The following is a 13764-nucleotide window of genomic DNA, read 5'->3' on the forward strand; positions in this document are numbered from 1 at the left end:
CTTCAAAAATCCAATTAAATCAGCAAACAGGTGCAGTAGCAAGCTGTCAAATCAAATAGCAAAGAGTGTCTAAGTGAACAGCAGCATCAGTGTGCACAACTGTCCAGAGTTCGGCCAGGGAAAGAAAACAAGCCAGGCACTAACTAGGAACATGCAGTAATATAAAGTTCAAGAAAAGGATATCGAAAACATTGTTGCAGGCTGTCTCCTCTACAAGTCAATCTTGAGACAGAGTTCTTCTTAAGCAGCTCCTCTGTTCCCATGGAAATAAATGCAGATTAAATGTTTTATCGTATGTTTAGCTACAGATAGTCTTGTATGGTAAGATTCTGTAAACATCAGGCATAGTTCCCATAGGCTTTAAACACAGATCCACCTTCCACACATACATTTGTTTTACTGCAAGTACAATGAACTACTAATGAACAGTCAACTTTACTGTTTTGTAATGCATTCTTTTGCTCTATGAATCAATCATTTTTGTTTAAATGCACAAATTATTCTAGTCAAGCCTTGTATTACACATCAGAATGTAGAATGTTCATGAAATTCAAGAATAAAAAATGTTGCTTAATGAAGTAATTCATTTTGTTAACCCGAAAGATTCTGCAGTACTGACAACATCTCTAAGCTTGTCAATCTAAGGTCAACCTTCTTAATCATGCAAATCACGTGGTGCACAGTTCAGCAATGTCGAGTTCCCTTCTGGCTGGAAAAGCTCATTTCATGGCCTTTGTATGGCCTACATGAATGACAATGACTGCCTACAGAGAATTAGCGCATTTTAAATGTGCGCTAGTTTAAAGTAACATTTTTCATTGTTTATGGCACATTTATCATAATATGTTAATTAATTTTCTTTCTCATATATAGAGTAATTCTGCTTGTGCAATTGAAGCTTCACAATATGTCGAGTAACATGGGAGAATTAACTCCTGTACTGCACTGTTGAGTCTCTATTTGACATGCTCCATTTTGTCCAACTTAGAAACAAGTTCAATGGGTAGATGTTCGCACACCAAGTGGTGAACAACTTCTTTGTTATTACTTTGGCTGAGTCTAAAACATAGTGAAGCTTTGAGTACAATTTGTGAATGGTCATGCACTTCTGCACCAGGGAAGTGAGGCTACATTGCCTCAGAAAACCAAGCAAGTGAATTGATTAACCGCAGGTGTGTGAGCATTGTTTTAGAGACAATATACATAGACGGCATTGATGCCTTAATAACGCGATGTTAAATAGTTTTATGGAGAACAGGAATGAAAGAGATATAATTTGAACAAGTGACTACATCACTGTGTATTTGTTAATGCCTGTGCTGCTCCTTAGGACTACCAGTGGTAAAGAATTAAGTATTCTATACTATCTCCTGCGGATTAAAGTGACCTACTTTCTCGTTCCTGTATCCTGCTTGTTGGCCAAAATTTCCCTTTCTGTCATGTAAGAAAATGTCTCTTTTTGCATGATCACCTTATTTATTTTGGACTGATGCTGTTTTTAGACTCTTAAACTGGAACCCTGAACACCAGGGTCCAGTGCATGTTCTCTGCCCCTTATAAAATTGTCAAATTGGTATTAAACCATGATTGGCACTTATAGCTTAGGTATAAGTCCCTAATTCATGGTACCCAGAATAACCAAGGCCTGTCATTTAAATGTCACATATAGTGCCACCAAGAAAGTAACACTACAAAGCATCTTCAGGCATGCTTCTGTAGTCTGAGTGGCAGTTTTTCAACCTATATATTTTACCTGGAAAAATAAACCTTTTGCAAGGTCTATACCTTCCTTTTCAATTCTTATAGGTCTCCACAAAGGTAGGCCATTTATACCCTTAGGACAGGGTTTCATGATATTTAAAAAGTGGGACATGCATACTTAAGTTTTACATGTCCTGGCAGTGAAAAATCTCCAAAGTAGTTTTTCACTGTGGCAAGGCTGTCTCTCCCATAGAAAAGAACTGGGTTGCAATATAACACCTTATAATGCATTAATGCAGTTTAGGAAGAGACAGAATAATGATTTGCGGACTCAATAGCAATTTAAAATTCATTCTGAAGGTCAAATCGAATTTTGAAATACTGTTTTGGAAAGTTTTAGAAAGTTGGCATTTTCCTGCCTAAGCCAAACGTGCCTTTCTGTCAGTGTTCAGTGTCACCTGACTGTAAATGTCTCTTCTGGGGTGAGATGTGTATTGCACCCAGACAGTTGACAAAAGGATTGGTTGTGGGGAGGTGCTTTTCCCCCTGAATGGATGGCCATCTGGGATATGCCCAGGAACTTAATTAAACTTCCAATGGTGCCTACTCTATCACAAGCAGATGCAACTCCCACATAGGCCTGCTTCTTCATTGTCCCGCTAGCCAACCAGGCACCAAGCCCAGTGGGAAAAGGATCGCACCCAAAACTGGTTTTGAGAGACCACAAGGGAGAGTTTGCCCATCATACTAGTCACACCTCTGGATGGGCCAAGTGATCTTTGCACCAGGGAAGAAAGGTCCTACTCTATTAGCTTTAGGTAGAGAGGGGCACTATGGGATAGGTTTCAGTAAGACATATGGGAAGTGCTGCAAAAGTAGGTAGGGGCACCCCTAATCATTTTTACCCCATTAATTAGGGATTAACTAGGAATTTCCCCCACCCACAGGCTGGAACTGAGCATAAAGGTGGCACCACCCTCAGGAGCTTCTTCAAAACACTCTGGATCTGTGGAAAACAGAAGGTCTTCAACTGCTATTGAACCTGTGGCACGAGACCCGAAAGGCTGGACCTACTACTGGGACAGAAGAGTGCACTTCAGGGGCTTGTTGGCTAGCCCCCTGTTCAGTTCCAGGAACACCAGCCCTGTAAGAAGCCCAAGTGTTTGCTGAGCCCAACTGACCAGTTCCAATTGAATTTGCCTTAGACCTTTCTGGTAGCTTTGGGAGACCGTCCCTAACACCCCAGTGGTGCCCAAATGGCCGGGAGCCCTTGGTTGTTGTTAGAGTGTACCATTCTCTCCCTCAATATTGCAAAACTGAACACTTAGAAACTTTTTCTGAACTTTTGTTCAAAAGAATCAAAGGCTACTGCTGGGCCGCCACAGAGCCACAGCTGCTTACATCAAACTGTCCAAATGTAGAGGACTTCATCACGACCAATGCTGAGCAGCATCTTAATGATATTGATGCCTTCCTGGAGCTTGTCTTTGGACTTTGCCAGCTCTGAGTTTTCCCACCTTGAATTTTGATAACCTGTAACTTCCATACGGCACTGAGGCTCCCAAGGAGGACCCCACTTCAGCCCCCCGCAGTTGTGTCCATCTTCAGATCCAGGCAACAGCCTTACCTGCCAACAACCGTATCAGTGAGGACATTTCTCCAGAAAAACAACTAAGTCCGAAGGTGAACAAACCTGATCTCTGTATTCAACCTATGCTTCATTGCGGTTGGCCTTAACTTTTGACTTTGACCTAGTTTAGCACAACCAGACACTCACGTTCGGCGGTTCATGCGTTTTGGCACTGGAATTACTTACAACTTTGACAAATTATATCTCTGGTTCCCGACATCCGATTTTTATTGTTTTGGTGTCTATTTGTTTATACAATTTAATTTATTTTTATAAATTGCAGATGTGATGTTTATTGTGTTGTGTTTTCTACTCTTTAACTGTTTTGGCACTGATGCATATTTACACATTTCTCCTAAGTTAAGCCTGTCTGCTCTGTGCTACATCTACCAAGGGTTGAGCTCAGGTTTAAATTATTGAGAACTAAGGGGACCCAGTAAGGAACAGTGCCATTATTACTTGAAGAGGACTAACATCCACTTCAACTAAAATAATCTGCTTTCTCAAACTTCATAACTCCATTGACAATCAATGTGCTTTGACCAGTTTGCCTGGTCAGTATGTTGATAGATGTGAGTCATTAGTGGATGCAGGATTGAGAAATTCTAAAGTTTCAGCATCAAAACCAAAATAATTGTATGAATTAGTGAATGAAAGTATATGCACATGGACTCAAACAGTGAGGTAGTAAGAATGATCTTGGAGAGTTTATAATAACAACAACAAAAAAATCCCATTTATAAAGCACACAGTTAACTCCAAGGAGGCATCCTGGCACTAGCGGAGAAAAAGCACCCAAAGAAGAAAACATTGAAGGGGGTGACAGCTACCTTAACAAAAATAAAAAAGATGTTTTTTTAAAAACATTCTAAAGACAGCTGCATACGGGTTGCTTCTCAAGTTAAGAGGCAGTGCAATCGAAAACTTAGTTGCCAAAAAGGTAAAGGATCTGCCTCCTCTTCGGGCCCTGCGAATACGAGGGATTTAAGTCTCTCCTGTGTGAATGGTTTGAAATGGCTCCTAAGGTACCCTTTGATGGTAGGTCCCGAAGGCTAGGATCAGAGCTTTAAGTGAGATTCTCTTAATAACGGGAAGCCGGTGAAGTGCAGGAAGATCATCAGACACTGAAGTTCGAGGTCATATTTCAAAGTTCAGCCGAGCAGCAACATTCTTGATGGTTCGCAGGTCCAGAATAAAAAAGACAGAGAGGCCCAAGTAAGGACTGTTTGAATAACCCAATCCAGAGGTTGTTAAGGTGTGGACAATCATCTACTGGAATGAAGTGCAGCATCCTTCTCAAAGTCCTGAGGGTGAAAAAACAGGAGGATAACCCCTTACCCTGGGGCTCAAGGGTCAACTCTGAGTTAAATTTCACCCCAGGTTTCTAACCACCTTAGCAGAACTGGGTGGGACACCCAACTCTGAAGGCCACTAAAGACCAGGTGAAGGGGTGGAATTGGTGCCGAAAAAGGGAACCTTAGTCTTGTCTGACTTAAGTCTCAGACAGCTTGTGTTTATCCAGTCCACTACAAATTTTAGACCGAGCTTGAAGGAATCAAGGGAAGTAGGCATGTCTTCCTGTAAGCCCAAAAGAAGTTGAGTATCATCCGCATAGGATATAATTCTCACACCCTATGACTGAACCAATTTAGCTGGGGGCTCAAAATAGATGATAAAGAGAATTGGGCTAAGAGCCGAACCCTGTGGAACACCGCATGCTAAGGGTCTGGCCTCAGAAGTAAAAGGGGGGAGGAAGACAGACTGGGATTGCCAACTAAAGAAGGATTGAAGCCAGCCAGGGCCTAGATCTCTAGGAATGGATATGGGAAGTTTAGCTGCCCAAGAATTTGTGTAGACTCCTGTTTAGAAGCTCTGCTTAAGCTTTTTGGTCCCAGCCCATCAGTAAATTATACTAATTTGTACATGGCAGCTACTTGGGCTGCACAGTTGGAGATGTATCTGGTATCTAATTATGACAATTATGTCTGGTTCAGAAAGAGGCGTGTCTGGGGAGTTTCCAATTTAACCTGCCTGTGCTGCCCGTAATTGAAAACTTACTTTCTTATGGGGTGCGCCCAATAACCTCTGGCAAATCACATGAACACACACCTCCGCGGTCACACAAGTTTTTTAAAATATGTTAGGAAAATGCTACAGGGCGACGTATGCCTAACAAATCAGTGCTAGGATGACTAGCCAAACGTGACCTTAATTAATCTTTTGATATCAATGGATTAGTGAATATATTTTTCACAGTTAAAACTTATTTATAAATCATGCAGATGAAGCTGTAGACTCAAAATTATCTACTGCCTCTCTTTTATTTATTTCTTTATCTCTAAGATAACATCTGGTAGGAACACATTTCAACATATAGGTTTTATATTTACAATAATATACCGCAGACCTTTCCAGATTTCCCACGTAGCAAATAGCATTGGGAAACCCACTTTATATTAACATCATTCAAGTGCACGATGTAGGAGAGTAGGATCTGACTCTTAAGGTTACCCCCACATTTTGCTGCTGTAACACTGATTTACGACTTTAGTCTGGCTGGGGCCCTGCTATTCAGGACCCCAGCCTAGCTGCTTCCTCGCTAAACTGATTCCATGTACTTTAGGTACACTCCAGATTGGATCCTGAGGTACCCTTGTGAGTCCCTAGTATATGGTATACTATGTACCCAGGGCATAGGTACCCCAGAGGCCTACCCGGGGCTGAAGCATGTATTATGCCACCCCTGGAAAGCCCTCCAAAATGACACCACAGGTCTGCTACTGCAGCCTGGGTAAGGTGGTGCATACACCCCTTACTGAGGTATAGGTTCACTATACCTCACCTATCACTGCACATACAAACCTATCAGTCACCCTATCAGTCACCCCTTATCAATCCTGAAGGCAGGGTGCTTGGTTATATGTGAGAGGGTGCCCAGGCATGAGCTGAGCCCCTCTGCAGCCTTCGGAATCTCTTCTCCAGGGTTGTCAGTGGTGCAGCCTGACCATATACTCTTAAGCGCATTATAACCAAACGGTAACACACGATACTGCTATCTCATAAAATGCAGGCCAGGAACAAAGTGCAGTAATAGGTAGTCCCAAAAATTGCAATAAAGATCATTGATAATAAAAGGAAAAATACCTAGTTATATTACTAGCAATCCCCTCTTGAGTTATCATCATTAGAATGTGCAAACTTACTTTCACATGGTAACATAGACCAAAGCAATAAAGTGCCCAGACAATAGCAGATGTCTGAAGCAGCTACAGTAAGGCGCTATGGTAGTGATGAAAAGGAAAGGCTACTTAGTTTAAATTATTAGAGAGCCCCAAATGTTAACATCTATTGATGCACAGCCTTGCTTTCACATGATACTACAGACTAAAATAAGTACAATGTGACAACAATAACAGATTTTCAAGGCATTACAATAAAGTTCCTTAGTATTAATATGCTTAATTGTGTTACAAGCAGCATAACTAGAACAAAAAGAAAGAATTGCACACCGTATTACCCGAAGTTTGCATTTTTCAGATTAAAATAATCTTAAGAACATGATTTATAACCAATAAATTGCACTGATATAGAATGATGGCAGTCAAACTGCGGCAAAGCTGCTATTCAAAAAAGATAATTCCTTTAGAGACACCTTTTAAAGTTGTCCAATAGCAAAAGTTATGTCAGCCTAGGCCAGAGTAAATTTTAGATTTACGGCCATGGCTCGGTTCCAACACCCAATTTTCAAGAAGAATGGACAAAGGATGTTCCAAGAGAAAAATACATTAAAAACAAAATATGAATTATGGAGTATTGAGCATTTAAATTACATGGATATAGACTATTCTTTAAAACAAACTCTGAGGTGAAAGTTCCAAAAATTCCAAGAAAAAAAATATGAAAACAACATATCTTATCTGTTCTCGCCGAGACCACAAACAAGTAAGGATACATATCTTTTGACCATATCAACTGCCCAAAATGTTTTTTGCTGAGCTTTTAGTCACTAGATGAGTGGTGTTGTGATTGAAACTTGCTAACTGCACCTTCTCTTTTAATTCCTGTTTCAGTTTAGATGAACTTAAGGGTCAATGAACATCAGTCCATGTCGAGTCCAGTAGCCAGTGAATGCAAAGTTGCGCTTACTTTTACCACTTTGTGCCTTATGTGGGCCTCTCTGGCTAAACACGACAATTTAGCCTTGTTTCTGGTGTGCTATAACTTGCAGTAATAGTGAACAGCTCACATATTTGTAAGTCCCATGCAACAAGATGACATTCTAAACGTATGGCTTCCATCATCATGTTTGCAGGCATTCCCAAAAGTCTTTTTATGCACAAACCTTCAAGAGAGTCCCACTCACATCTTTCATTAAGTGCAAACCAGTGGCGGTGGTGACATAAAAATACAGTGGGGCGGGGAAGGGAGATACATACATTAAAACACACATACATTAAACAATCACAACAAAACACATCAAAATAAACATCTATGAAAGAAAAAATAAGTTACTTGCCTTACCCTGCAGCATGTCCTCGATGCTCTCAGTCCCTGTTTCCAGATCTCCAACCTAGCTGTCTAAAACAGCTAGGTGGGAGAGGTTTGAATTGCGCATGTCACGTTGTCCATAGAAAGATAGACGGCCAAACCTACATGCGCACTTCAAACCAAGGAAGGGGGGGCACTCCTCATTGCTGACAATCAGCAGCAATGACACACTGGCACCACTCCCACACTCAGTTCGGCAGAGAGTAAAAAATGGAATGGTGATAAAATCAATTATTAACATTTTATTTTTGACTCCGTCTGGAGCAGTGTGGGGGAACGATGCTCCTCCGCCTCTATGGAGGAACCGCCTCTGGTGCTAACAGTTCTGCTCCATATATGTCGCTTGGATAATAATTTTTCAAGAGGCATTCTTAAAAGCGGTTCAAGAGACTAACTCTTAGCCCATAAGGTAGAATCAAATCTTCTCAGGGAATTTACAGTCTCCAATAACGAACTTGTCAGAAGAGGGACCTGTGGTGACCATTTCAGTTTGGAGTTATAGGTGAGTCCCAAATATTTGTAAACATGGACCTGTTTGGGTGCTTGATTGTTTAGGGGCCACTGAACATTTGCTTTGCCAAAAAGATCAATGTTTTGGTTTCATAAGCATTAATAATAATTTCTGTTTAAATTCATTCACCAAAACTGTAATCTTTCTTTGCAGACTAATCATGGTGAAGAATAACACCATTAGATCATCTGCATACAATAAGCATGCAAAATGATAGTTCTCAATGTTAGGTGGAAAGGAATGGGTGGTTTTAATAGCATCTGGGAAGTCTGCCAACATTAAACTGAATAAAAGAGATGCAAGAGCACAGCCTTGCATGAACCATTTTCAACACGGAACTTTCTAGTCAAGATCCCCTTCCCTTTTAACCCCTTGTGTGCCACGCCCTTTCCCCGCCCTGTGCCGGGCGTTCCATTAGCGGGCGGGGTTCATGACGAGCTGGACTCGTCATGGGCACAGCGCAACCGCGGCCCATGACGAGTCCAGCTCGTCATGGGCACAGAAGGGGTTAAATCCACCTGCACCCAGTTATTGGAATATAACTGCTAGATCACGTGCAGGAGGCTGGCTCATAATACCGGAGTGCCCCAGGGGCGCAACAGGCATTTGTGCCTGCCTTGTACGCCCATGGAGCAATTTGGTGTTACAGAAGGGGCCGCAGATGCTTGTGCGTTCCCTTCTGTAATACCGATCGTGCTGGCGCATATAAAGCGCCAGTGCTATCATCAGAGGGCATTCCCTCTTTTGCATGCGGCATTGCCCAATACAAATGATGGAATCTCTTTGTCTTTGCATCTGCGCCGTATTACAGATGCGGGAGCAGAGGCAAAGAAGCTGTCAGGAGGTGCGCTGACAGTGCACCACCTAAAACGTGGTGAAATGTCCATGCACCCCTTGATGGCAGCCCTCTGGAGGGGGACAGGGGGTCCCATGGACCCCAGACATCCCCTTAATTGTGCAGGTGGGTTGTTGCCTGCCCTATGAAACACGGAGTAGCTTCAAAGCAGCTGCTCTGTTTTCCACCTGAAGCGCTACCCTGGGGGCAGCACGAGTTCGCGGCTGCTATGGGCGCAGCGCGTTCACTATAATGCAGTGCATTTTCCTGGTTAGTGCTCCTTATTAAAGCAAACCACTCCTCCCCCTCTGTCATTGAAGCAGCCCCACCCTGCTCTCAAACCTGCCGCAGGAGGAAAACATAAAATGATAATAACCTCAAGTTGACCTGGCAGTAAAAGAAAAACCCTAGGCAGACTCAGAACAGGTGTGATTTTACTAATTGGTTTAGGCAAGACATCACTAAATGCAGAGACCCCGTGGTCAGTTCTATTAATATTTTACAAAAGTGTTTGTACTGACAACCGTTTACTCCTTTCAATGTGTAGCTCTATCACTTTAGCTCAAGAAACAGCTTCTCACGCTCACAACATGACTTTGGGGCATATTAGCAAGGGCCGGCGATATAATTTTCGCCGCTTTAGCGTCCGTTTTCGGGCGATAAGCGGCGATAATTATATCGCAATATCATCAAGGAAACGCTAGCGCGTGTTTCTTTGATGTAGAGCCCGTTTTTTCACAGCCTCGCATCGCTAATGAGATGCAAAGAAGGCGTGGCTGTGAAAACAACACATGAAAATATCGCGAAGGCAGCTTCACGATATTAACAAGGAGGTGCAGCGATAATAAAAACCGCGCTACCTCAGCCTTAACGCTGGAATTTAACGTCTGTTAAATTCCAGACTAAGGCATACTAATAATGGTAGGTGGATTATGCTGATAAGACCACAGGGCCGTATCAGCAATGTTATCGCTGTTTTCCATGGAACATCGCAGGAAAACCAGCGATGTTCCATGGTAAACACCGCTATCTCTGAAATATTATTGCCATAGCGCTATGTATTGCTAACATAGCGTTATCATGGCGATAATGTTCAGCGATAGCCAGTGATAATATTTCTACTGCTATGTGGGGGCCAGCGATAATGGCCCTTGTTAATATGCCCCTCTGTCTTTACCTGTCCATGAGAACATGACTCAGTACTATAGTTGTTACGATGTACTCTTCTTGGTTGCATGGAGGCTTCTCTGTCAATGGGTGCAGAGCGGCAGTGACCCCGCCTCTCAGATCTAATCACTGAAGCAGCAGCAGGCAGTGGTTGCTCATCCTCAGAAGTTGTGGCCTCCAGCTCTTTGGGGTAGAGGGGCCGGGGTGCACCTCGATGGCATGCCGGAGTTGACGTCTGCAGGGCATAAGGTCAGCGGCAGAACAGGTCCTCCAGAGTGCTGCAGAGCTGCCTCATAGCACACTGTCACTGAAGGGGTTTTTGTCACTTCACACAGTTCACCACATGAACTGTGTAAGGAGGCCTGGTGACAGTTAACAGCTCAGTTTGGAGTCAGTCTCACTACTAATCACAAATTGTCTTTCTGGGTGCTCCACACACAGGGAACATGTCTGGATTTCTCCTCCTGTCTAATTTCGCCTCTAGCAGGGAGTGACACTTTTTCCCCTCTCTAGTTGGCAGGTAGACTCCTGGGCGCTGGCAGACCCTTGTGATGCAACTAATCACCTAGGAGGTATCCAGGCACATTTCTTCATCAAGAAGTTCTTGGACTGGAGCAAAATGGAATGGCTTGGGTCGCACCTTTTTAGAAGATTCTCAGAAAGGAGATGCAGAACCCCCCTCTAAAGACCAGGAGCCAGTTTGGGTTTTTTCTTTTTAAATATCATTTTATGGATGCAGTGCTTTCACAGCCTTTGTGAAAAGTAATAGCTCTCTCAGCTAGCAGTGATGATGCTGGTTCCATGCAGGCATTTCCCAACACATAAGCACATTGAAGTGCGAAAACTCTGCACCTCGCTGTCACCCACCGGTCTTAAGCAGCACACATGGTAATACAGGCTTAGAAACGGCTTTAGCCTTAACAGCAGAAACTGCTAACTCAGCCCCATTCCTCTACCATCCAAACAATGGTAGTATTCAGGAAAAAAAAATCATCAATCCCCTGCTCAAAGGTACTTATACAATTACTAACTGTAGTCCACACTCTATCCTACCTTAAGTCAGGGTCCAGGGATCCTTCCTTAAGCTTCAGAAATGCAGGTGATGGAGCGGGTAGTACAAACTTTTGGATACCTCCCCCATTTTTGCATGAAAATACTAATTGAATAATCTATTATTGTAATATTATTAAATGAGTTTGCATATATATTAAACCAACAATACTAATAACCAAATAACACGTGGGATTGCATATTGCATGGCTAAATAACCTTTATGACTAAAATCCGTATGCATACTAACAGTAGTATATGTACTAATTAGAATACTGCATGATATATATAGCTTTTGTAATGTCTTGTAATGTTGCCCAAGAGGAGGACCAAAGGGTGAATATAATTGCTTTAAATGTCGCTATATGCTAGATAAATACAAGCATATAGAGGGATTAGTAAGGGGTTAACATTAGAATTATTATTTCTATGCATTAATTACTCTTTCGTGTTTGTTTTGCTTAAGTTGGCGCTTTAGCATCGGACGATCGCAACCAGCCAATCATAACCGTGCTGAAATTACAAAATGTATCTTCTTGATTTTATTTTATTATAAAAGTACATGGTAGAATAGAGAGGGTTACCAACTACTCCCTACATCGACTTCATTGACAACGCTACTCGTGACGCTACTTAGGCGACTGACTGCGTTTTCCTGAATCCTAGATAGTCCAGATGCTGCCCAATTATCTGATGACTGCGAACTTTTCCTAATTCTATGGGCACTGACAGATGCTTGCACGTCTCTGGTCTTTTGCCGATCCATTGAGACTGACTGCAATATGAACAAATGAATTAGAGGACTCCGAACAGCCAGATTAAGTAAATATGATGTTCTGCGCTATATTTGAAATTTAAATTCCCTCCTGTTGTGTGCAGACCGGAGAATGGTTAGTGTGAGTGTTGGTGTTATGGGCCCCACCAATGACTGCATGTGTGAATGAGTTAGTGTGACGTCTGGTCTGCCGAAGGGAGGATACCGGTACGGGTTTGTTTTCTCCGTTACCAGGGTTTTTGCGCTCTATCAGTTTTTCTGGTAGCAAGAGGATGGTTTTTATTGTTTTGGTTTGGTGATTATTGCTTGTAAATTGCTTATTGATTATTGATGGTGGGAAAGTATTGGTTTATGTATTCACACTCTATGTTGAGTTGCGTCGAGTTCTATGTTGTTTGACGGCTTCTGGGATGTAGGAAGTCGGAAGTTTGTAACGGTTCCGTAGTAGAGCAGAGGTAAGCGCTGTTCTCTGGAAACACGGATTAGCTAATGCTTGATAGAAGGGTGAAGTAGAGGGATGTGCTACTTTATCAACGAAAGTAACGATTCCATAGTAGGGCAGAGGTAAGCGCTGCTCTCGGGAAAGGCGGAATTCTTGTAAGAAAGGTCGTTAACTATTCTTTTGTTAGCGAAACAGATAATGGTGGTGTTTTTATGTCGTTACTAACAGATTTGTAAGTTAAAAGAACGTAAGGAGCTTACCGAGGAAAAATTTGTAAAGGAGGGTCAGAAGAAGCAGGAGTAGCGAGAAAAACTGACGTCAGAAAGACCGTGCTGGGATTGGCCAGCTAGTAAGAAACGTAGGCGCTCCGGATTGGTGCGTTAGTGTAAGTCGCGCTGGGATTGGAGAAATACAGAAGTGACATAGACGCTCCGGATTGGTGCGTTAGTGTAAGTCGCGCTACGATTGGCTAAGACAACAGAATAGTCGTAGGGAAAAACTAGCGATACACAGAAGACAAAATGATGTATTACGATCCACCAGAAAAATAGATAAAGTCCTAGTTTGGAAAGATCAAGAGTTTATTCAAAAAGGACAAACCGATTGTGACTAGAGAGGGACAGTTGCTTCCACCACCAAAATCGCCCGCATCCTTCATGGTTGCGAAATACGGATATCATACATGCATTTGGTTGGACAATTGGGCGAAATATACAAAAGACGATGGAGTTTTGGCATTTCCAGAGCATGGTTCATTTAATTTAGCGGTTTTGAGAAATTTAAGAGAGAGAATGATGAATCTAGAACCGAGACCTAGACCAACACAGTTTGAAGCATTGATGGAATGGGAAGATGAGATGCATGACAGAGAAAGACAGAGGAGTGGCGGAAGGTATAGGTATATGTTCAGTAGATCCCATGGACAAGAAAATCATGATGACAGAATGAGGAGATGGCGAAGTGCAAATATGGCTGATGGTTTGTTTCCTGTGAGGCATGTTGAAGAAGTTAGTGGTAGAAAATGTACGGAAAAGAGACATAATATAGAGTCAGGAGGGTATGGAGTGAATGAATCGGAGGATGATGTTCTTGATGACATGTTTTA

The sequence above is a fragment of the Triturus cristatus genome, chromosome 3_2 (assembly GCF_964204655.1).
Source record: "Triturus cristatus chromosome 3_2, aTriCri1.1, whole genome shotgun sequence".
In the NCBI taxonomy this organism is placed as follows: domain Eukaryota; kingdom Metazoa; phylum Chordata; class Amphibia; order Caudata; family Salamandridae; genus Triturus; species Triturus cristatus.